The sequence below is a fragment of the Rhipicephalus microplus genome, chromosome 6, assembly GCF_043290135.1.
Source record: "Rhipicephalus microplus isolate Deutch F79 chromosome 6, USDA_Rmic, whole genome shotgun sequence".
NCBI classification, from domain to species: Eukaryota; Metazoa; Arthropoda; class Arachnida; order Ixodida; family Ixodidae; genus Rhipicephalus; species Rhipicephalus microplus.
The window spans coordinates 71,075,322-71,084,833 of record NC_134705.1 but is presented as its reverse complement, the minus strand read 5'-3'; the positions used below and the strand labels follow the sequence as shown (position 1 = coordinate 71,084,833).

The window sequence follows — 9,512 nt, the reverse complement described above, 5'->3', positions numbered from 1 at the left end:
CATCCTGCTAAGTTTCCATCCATCAGGAACTTCACCATCGATTATTACTTTGCTCACTGCCTCTCTCAAAACCTGCTTAGACTTCGGACCTAATGTCGTTATCAGCCGATTTGGAATGCCATCGAGGCCTGTTGATGTACTACTAGGAACCCTTTTCTCAGCCCTTTCCCACTCTCGTTGTGAAAATGAAGCCATTGCACCACTTGATTCGTCCTTGTCTATTGTGGTGCATAAAGTACTTCTTTGTTGAAATTTTTTTGTCACCCTTGTTCTTATATATTCAATAGCTTCGTCCCCTTCTAGCCTGGCACCTTGGGCTGTAGATATAAAACTCTGCTCTAGGCTCGTCTCATTACTTAGGGAATTTAGATGGTTCCGAAATTTCGCAGCTGCCTTTCTATCTTTTTTATGTACTTCTGCCAGCCACTGGACTCCCTTTCTTCTAATCTTTTCATTGATCAGAAGGGATGCAGCTCTTCTACAGCTTAGAAAGGTTTCCCATTTTCTTTCAACATTACCTGTCGGTTCACGCCTGTGTCTTCTTTTCCGAGGTGACTTGTTACGCGTCTTAGCAAGCTCTAGCTCAAAGAGTCTAATTAGATTCGTGTATGTCCACACTGTCTTATTATCCTCCGTGATTACTTTCTCAATTTGTTTAGTGGCTATTACAACTTGCTTTTCTGAATAAAAATTTTCCTGTGGCAACGGTGGTCTAGCAGCGCCACCCTGAACTTGCGGCGGCGGGCAGCAAAACGCCCCAATGCGAAGGCCGTAAGGGGAGCGCAGGAGAAAGAGTCCAATACAGCCGTGGTTCACCTTTCCCGTACCCTTGCCGGCAGCGATGCACCGCCCCCTCTCCCTCTACTTTACTACGCCTCCCCTTCTCCTCCCCTCGCAGCCCAGGGGCTCTCCTCGCCCGCGCACCCGCCAGCGCCTGCTCCCTCCCCCGCTCGCTGCTCTTTTTTTGTTCGCCTAATCAGCCTAGGCGATGGCTTCGCTCCGCTTCCCAACGTGGAATATCTGCGGGTTCCGCGACAAGGCGAAGCAAGCAAAAATGGGTAGTGGTTTTCGCTAAAGACGAACACATCGACCTCCTGTTTCTGCAAGAGACCAACTTTCGGTCCGCCCTTGACGTGGCCCACTTCCAAAGTGACTGCCGGTCGAAGGTTTTTCTCTTTGACGGCCGCCCGATCCTGTGGCGTCGGTGTTGTTTTCGTCACGGGCAGATTCCGCCATAAATCTCATTGTGTTTTCGGAGCCAACGGGCGCACATTGATCCTGGACATCCTCATAGACAGGCGAAGGTTCCGCTTCGTGAATGTTTACGCACCCGCTATAAGAACTGACACTAACATGTACTTCCGGGCACTCCACGACAACCTAGCGGAACCTGTCCCATAAGTCATCTTGGGAGACTTCAACTGCGTTGTTGACTCGACTCGTGACGTCCGGGGCCAGGAGCGCGGAGGCTCTACATACCACGCCAAAGAGCTGGTAAGGACCCTCCGCCACTTGCGTCTCACGGACGCCTGGGTGTACTTGCACGACGCCGAGTTTGGCCCGACACGAACTTCGCGAACCACCGCTAGCCGTTTAGATCGGGCTTATATTCCCGACTTGCTACTGCCGGGGGTGACATCGTGCGACGTACTTCGAGTACCAGCCGACTTAAACAACGCGTCCTATCATGCCCCCCTGGCCACAACCGTGAGAGGAATGCCCGGTCCCAGACCGGACGACGCGTCCTGGCGCCTCGACCCTGCGCTGCTAAATGACCCCGAGTCTACCCGGGCGATCCAGCTCATGATCGAGGAGTCGATAAAAGCCACCCCCGCATCACTCCGGAAACCTGGGACGTCCTCAAGGGAACCTGGAAAGCGCTCCTCCAAGAGGAGGGAAGGCAAAGGAAAAGGTGCAACAATGCCAGAATGAACGAGATTCTGCGCAGAATGCGCATTGTTCAGAGCGCCGATAACTTTACCTCCTGCACCCGGGATTACCTCGACGTTTTAAAAACGCAGTACGACCGGCTGCTTAGAGCGTCCACCAGAGACCGTAGAAACACACAGGCAGGGTCAGAAGAGCCGAAGGAGGTCAGCCTTAAAGACGTCTGCGGCAATAGATCCACCAAGATCACTGAGGCAAAACACCCCGACGGCTCCTTCACGGAGGACCCGGCCAAGAGTGTCGTGACATTCTGCGACTATTTCAGGCTGGCCTTACGTGAGCCGGACCCCGACGCGACCTACCCGACACCTTCCCTCATGAAGGAGCTCTGAGGGAGCATACAACGTCTCGAAGAAGATGAATGCCCGACCTTGTGCAGCCCCGTGACAAAGTCAGAGCTGAAAGCCGCCGTCGCGTCTATGCCACGGCAGTCAGCCCTGGGGATGGACGGCCTCACCGCGGGCTTTTATGCCACTTTCTTTGCCACTTTGGCTGTACCATTGCTGGCGTTGGTGAACTCTGTGCTCGAGGGACACGCGAAACCTGCTTCCTTTGGCGCGGGCCGAGTAGCCCTCATCTTGAAAGACGGCGGCCCGCCAAATGATCCTGCATCATAGCGCCCAATCACGTTACTCAACAGTGACTATAAAACTGTGGCCGCCATTCTCTACAACCAGTTGAAGATTTTTCTGCCCGATGTCATCGCCCCGCACCAAGCTTGCGCCGTCCCAGGTCAATCGATGTACTGGAACCTGAACATGACCAGACGTCTTCATGTACGCCACCAAGAAGAGAGCGTCAGGGGTTTTCCTCTCCCTTGATCAAGTGAAGGCATTTGACCGGGTACACCATACCTACCTGTTCCAGACCCTCGGTGAGTTCGGCCTCCCGGAGGCCTTCTTGCGGATCATCAGGCTACTCTACTCCGACCTGCGGTGCAGAGTTGTTGTTAACGGCTCCATGACAGACAACATCGAGTACACAAGAGGCATAAGGCAGCAGTGCCCACTAGGCCCTACGCTCTTCGTGCTTTCAATTGAGCCCCTCCTTACGTCCCTTGCCTGCGACCCGAACATCCGAGGCCTGCCGCTTACCAGTACGGAGGAACTCAAGGTCTTGGCGTATGCGGACGACATCTCCCTTTTCATGCGAGATTCGCGCAGCCTCGAACTCTTCAGACGAACTTTCGCCGCATACGCTGAAGCGTCGGGCGCCATGTTGAACGAGGGAAAAAGTAAGGCTCTTCTTTTCGGCCCCTTCCCTGCAAGCGCAATCGGAGGTTTTGAGGTGGTCTCCACGGTCAAGGTGCTTGGAATGTACTTCTCCTGCGATGAGGTGGCGTCGACCATGTGATCACGAGTTCTATACCGTGCCCACATACTCGCTGAGCGTGCAAATCTCCTAGAACTCACGCTGCGAGAAAAGGCAGTCGCCGAAAAGACCAGCGTCCTCGCCCTGGCTGCCCATATCAGACGAGTGGCAGAGATTCCCACGAGAACGGCAAATGAACAAAATAAACTAGTCAATGCCTTCATGTGGAACGATAAGCCACCCCTTTTTAAGCGGAGCTTCCTGCAGATGGCAGTGAACGAGGGGGGCCTGAGACTGCCACACGCGCTGACCCTGAGCGAAGTACTGGCGCTAAAGACCACCCGCACGCTCGCGCAAAACAGCAGTTACTTCGGCCGCAAGCTGCTCTTCTACTGGTGTAGCACAAGGCTTGACTGGCTGGAGGTGGACCAGGCTACAGGACCACTCGCCGAGTCACTGGCACCTTTCTTGGAGGTAGCGGCGGTGACGGCGCGAATGCTCTGCAAAGAACTGCCCGCTGGCGACGTTGACGCGGACACACCTGCGCGAATAGTCGAAGACCTCTCACGCCTCCAGCTGAGCGACGGTGAAGAAAGAAGGGCCAAGCATGCAAAGCGCGAGTTATCTGATCACCTCTGCGGTGCCCCACGCGAGGCGCAGGACTTTTTGTTTAAAAAAGCCTGGAATGTGCTGCCCACGAGGCAATACTTGCACAAGTTATGCATCAAGCTGAACTCCCGTTGCCCCAATCGCCAAAGCACCGAAACGCAAAACCATGCGCACTTCGAGTGCGTAGCGGCAAAACCAGCGTGGCGCATGGTTTCCCACTGTTTTCGAATCCGCCCTCTCCCAGGTCACAATCGAAACAAGGGCGCCTTCGCGCGGCTAGTGGTGTCCTTCACGATGCTCGTCATTTGGCAGCGACGCTCGCCGGCTTAGGCACGTCGGAAACCTGTACGGGCCGCGTACCCCGCGCTTTTGCGATTCAGACGGCTGCTCTGGGCCTACTTGTCAAAAGAGCTGGGGGCCAGTGGAAAGGACTTGTTCCTCAGACGCTGGCACACAAGAATCTTTTTTGAAGAGGGCGGGAAGCTTCACGCCCCCCTTATTCACTACTAACTCCCCCCACCGCTTTGTTTTCTCCCCGGCACCCTTGGTCAAAGAACCAAGCTCAAACGAAACTGTAAATATGTACATACATTATTGTATTCTTTCATGTATATATGGTAAACGTAATGTAGAATATCTGTAGAAGTATTTTGTATATGTATACTAGTACATAAGTATATTGTACATGTGTATTTGTACGCGTTGTAAAAAAACCAAACTGTATATAGTGTATATATTTCACCGAGTGCCCTGTCCTTTACATCAACCATTTGTGTTTTTTGTTCCATTGAATTGTGCCCGGCCAAAATATGGCCGCATATTTTGCATCACCATGACCTGAACGTACCTGATTTGAAGTCAATAAACTTCGCTTTGTTGTTTGGGACCCTGCCAACGACTGCGTCCTCCTGCGCCTGTGATCCTGCAGCTACCTGCGTCTAATGAAAAAACTCTGTGTGAGCGAGGTGGTGGCAGCGTACCACGCCATCTACAACGCGCACGTGGGACATGGACGCAGCTAGACAACCGCTGACCTAGACAAGACCTGCCCTACTACGTCGCCAAGTCGCCTACCATCTGCAAAGTGCCCTGGTTCACCCGCTGCTGTACCGACGGTTCCTGCGATGTCCACACCTTCTAGTGTCCTGGTGTCCAAAGTGCTTCCACCTGTGTCCGGACTCCATCTGGCTATCCCGGTGCCATGTACGGGCTTACAAACACGTCTATGGCAGACTCAAGACATTTCATGCATTGTCTTGAACATATTAAAATTTCACTCTGTTCTTATCAGCTTAATATCTGATACGGATCTTATTTGGATCCAAGATATTAAACCTATTTTTGTGATGCGGCGGAGTGCTTGAAGCTTGCTTCACCTCCGCCAAGGGTTGGCCCGGTATTGCACTACCTCCGGGATCAGCCCGCTCACCCCTGCGGGGGTGAATTCGACAATGAATTCAATGATAGAAAGAGTGTTCGGATTTACCAAGGATATCGGGGTAAACGGCGTGGGTGCGGTGAGTGTTGGAAACGTTGGCGTCACGCCGCCCCGGCTGACGCGGTATTCGCGTGCGGGGAGTGCGCTAGCTGTGTTTACATTTACGATTGCTCTGGGAAAATAAATGTTTGTGCTGAACATTCACAAATGGAGGGCCCCTTCTTTTTTTTGGTTATGATCACACGTACATATTCCAAGTTTTTTTTAAACATCCCTACTCATATTATTAAAACTATTGAGTAATTTATTATTACTGTTTCAGAGAAAAGCTAGAAGTGTGTATGTGTGTGCCCAGCTATTTCCGCTTTTCGAATTCACCCATTTGGGAACGAAAAATAAAACAGCCTCTAGAAAATGGGTGTTGGTGTTTCTGTTTACAGTTGCAGTGTCAAGCAAAGGCATTTTTATTTCACATCTTCACGCGACGTCTTAACCTGAAGACGCGTGCTCTCGCCACGTCTACGAATCTACACTATTCTCCATCACAAATTAAAATCGCAAAGAATGCCACAGGACCCACCTCGCACACACCTGCTGTACGATGGAGCGGCAAAGCCCCGATGTGCTTTTCCTATGTCCACTGACCTAGATCCCAGCTTCTGCCAGCGGTGGCTGTAATTCGTTGCCACGCGGTCAGCTACCTCACTGGCGCCGTCACCCATCACCTTGATGAAGATATGATGATATTGACGCGCGTATGTGCCAGTGGTGAGGACAACGAAGGAGCGCGAGTGTCTTTGGCCGAGGGTAAAAGACAAAGAAGTCGTTGCAGTCTGTTTCCTGCGATCGATAAAGCGTATTTGTTTGAGGCGCTTTGTGTGCTCGTCAATCTCGCGTCGTCACACTGGTGGAAGTGCTGGGTACGTCTTCATGCTTGGCACCCCTTCGCGGACCCGACATTCAAGCCCGGAATACCACCCGTCGACACACCAGTCCACCGTTCCAGCCGCCGTCTGCGAGGCCTAGCTCCCGAGCTCAATCCTTTCCAGAAACTGCCAGCAATCGCTTGCCTCCTTCAACCACCATGGCCACTGCAGCTACATCGCACATGACACTTCAGAATCCCATGATTCCTGACTGCTTTCATGGTGAGACCTATGAAGATGCACAAGACTGGCTGGACCAGTTCGAACGCTGCGCGAAGTACAACCAGTGGGCCACCCCAGAAGACAAGCTCACGAATGTGTACTTCTACCTGAAAGACAACGCCCAGACGTGGTACATTAACAGGGAAAGAAGCATGGCTACGTGGGACGACTTCCGCAACCAGCTGATTGGCACCTTCAGTAGTCTTGACAGAAAGGAGAATGCGCAACGTCTCTTGGAAGCTCGAATTCAAAAACCAAACGAGAGCGTCGCTATGTTCGCCGAGGACATGACCCGTCTTTTCGGCAGGGCGGATCCCGAGATGCCGGAAGACAGGAAGCTCCGGTATCTAATGCGAGGCGTGAAGGAGCAACTGTTTGCTGGGCTTGTGAGAAATCCGCCAACAACAGCAGCTGAGTTCACGAAAGAAGCCACAGCTATTGAACGGGCCCTACAGCAGCGGTACCGCCAGCAGAACCCGGTCAACGTTCGAGCGAGTAGCCCTGTCACGACTACGGCGAGCCTCTGCGACAACGACAGGCCTCTGCGGGAAGTCATCCGGGAGATTTTGAGGGAGGAGCTTCGGCAGCTTGGTTTAATTCCAGCAACTGAACCGACGCCAGCATTGTCATTTGTCGATGATGTTGTCCGGGATGAGGTCCGCCATGCTCTCTCTTCATCCGGCTATAATGGTGTGCGACGACATTTTACTTATGCTGATGCAGTCCGACGCCCCGTCGTCGCTCCTTCAGCACAGTAGACCCCAATGACTGGACCACCACCAACCCTGCAAACACAGCCACTGTCAGCACCGACCACTTTCGCTACCTCACCTATTCCACCGACAAGACGAATGCCGTATAACCAACATGCCCCACAACGTCGCCCCACAACGTGGCCCAATAGTGAGTCTCCACTTACCTACCAGCGTCGGAAAACCGATTTGTGGCATACCGCTGACCGTCGACCAGTATGCTTTCATTGTGGCGAAGCTGGGCACGTCTACAGAGTTTGCCGTTATCGCGACGCTCAGTACTCGAGATTTCCTCGCTACCCTGATTACGTTGCGTACGACGATCAACGCATGTACAACTACACCCATGTGAACACACCGCCGCAGAATCCAGTAATGCCCAGATCACGTTCTCCATCTCCTGCGCGGCCCAGTTCACCTAATCGTCGCAGTTTTGCCGACGTCACCAGGGGCAGGTCCCCTAGCCCGCGACGGGGAAACTAGACGCAGCGACCTCGGGGGGGAGCGGGGTTGCCAATATTCGAAATTCCGAACAGCCCCCATTGCACACAAGTGACAGCTCGAAGCCATCGATACCGAAGAAGACGACAGCAACGACTAATTCGACGAATTAGACAACTGCCGACGTAACCGACGTTATCAGCGCTGACCTCGTCGTTCACATTGACGGCCACCAAGTGACGGCACTTGTGGACACTGGCTCCCACTTTTCTATAATAAGCCTACAGCTAGCCGAAAGACTCAGGAAGGTGAAAATGCCATGGCAGGGACTCAATATAACAACTGCAGTAGGCCAGTTGATGACACCGGTTGGAAAGTGCACGGCCCGACTCTTTATTGCTGGTCCCACCTTTGTCGCCACCCTCGTCATTCTCCACGAGTGCTGTAAACAGCTCATATTGGGAATGGATTTCTTGCGCGAATACGGGGCTGTGATTGACATCCGTGACAGAAGCGTAACGTTCACTGTAAGCTCGTAGACTGCTACAGATGAGGAACACCAGCCACCTCACTTCCGTATTGCCGATGACGACGTCATACTGCCGCCACGAAGTTGTTCTCTCGTATCCGTGCACTGTGACAAATTACGAAATGCTACTGGCGTCGCTGAACACATCAAGGAGCTCGCATTCACTAGCGGCATTTCTGTTGCCAGGGCTGTCATCACTGTTATTGACGGATGCGCTGAACTGCTATTGACAAATTTCAGCAGAGAACGCCGACACATAGTTAAAGGCACGGCTATTGCCTATTTTGACGAACTCTCGCAAACAGAAGATTGTCATTTAGTGGAGGAAGCAGCAGCGTCTACTATCACTACACCGACACCAGTAGACGTTGGTCCAATGTTATCTCCCATTGAGCGAGACCGCCTTCTCACGCTGATCAACAAGTTCCACGGCTGCTTCTCATCCACATCAAGAGTTGGTCAAACGGCACTGACGAAACACCGCATCATCACGGATTCCGATGCCAGACCCATCCGGAAAAATCCTTATCGAGTCGCCCCAAAGGAGCGTGAGGTAATTCAAAAACAGGTAAAAACGATGCTAGAAGATGGTGTTATTCGGCCGTCTAACAGTCCTTGGGCATCACCTGTAGTACTCGTCAAAAAGAAGGATGGTAGCTTGCGTTTCTGCGTTGACTACCGTAAGCTTAATCAGATCACAAAGAAGGACGTCTACGCTCTGCCGCGTATTGATGATTCATTGGATAGACTACGAAACGCACGCTACTTTTTGTCTATGGACTTAAAAAGCGGCTACTGGCAAATTGAAGTGGATGAGAGAGATCGTGAGAAGACCGCCTTTGTTACGCCCGACGGACTTTATGAATTTCAGGTTCTTCCTCTCGGTTTGTGTTCGGCGCCAGCAACATTCCAGCGTCTCATGGACACGGTTCTGTCGGGACTTAAGTGGCAAACCTGTTTAGTGTATCTCGACGACGTGATTGTCTTTTCGGCGACTTTCGAGCAACACTTACGAAGGCTCGAAGCAGTTTTTGAAGCAATACGCTTGGCCGGTCTTACTCTAAAACCAGAAAAGTGCCACTTCGGCTTCCACGAACTTCGATTCCTCGGTCCCGTCGTGAGCAGCCAAGGGATTCGACCCGACCCGGATAAAATTGCCGCCGTGGCAAACTTCCCGAAACCATCAGACAAAAATCAGTGCGACGTTTTTTAGGTCTCTATGCCTACTACCGGTGGTTTATTGCTAATTTTTCGCGCATCGCATGGCCATTGACGCAGCTTACTCGGGAAGATACCCCCTTCAGATGGGGCGAAGACCAACAGCAGGCATTTCACGA

The 9,512-nt window shown here is 52.4% G+C and overlaps 1 non-coding gene across 1 annotated transcript; it reads left to right on the top strand.

Moving 5' to 3' along the window:
- Positions 1 to 5,113: 5,113 nt before the first annotated feature.
- Positions 5,114 to 5,297, top strand: LOC142766491 (U2 spliceosomal RNA). Its single transcript, XR_012884548.1, has one exon. It is a non-coding gene; the product is annotated as a U2 spliceosomal RNA (small nuclear RNA).
- The last annotated feature ends 4,215 nt before the right edge of the window (positions 5,298 to 9,512 follow it).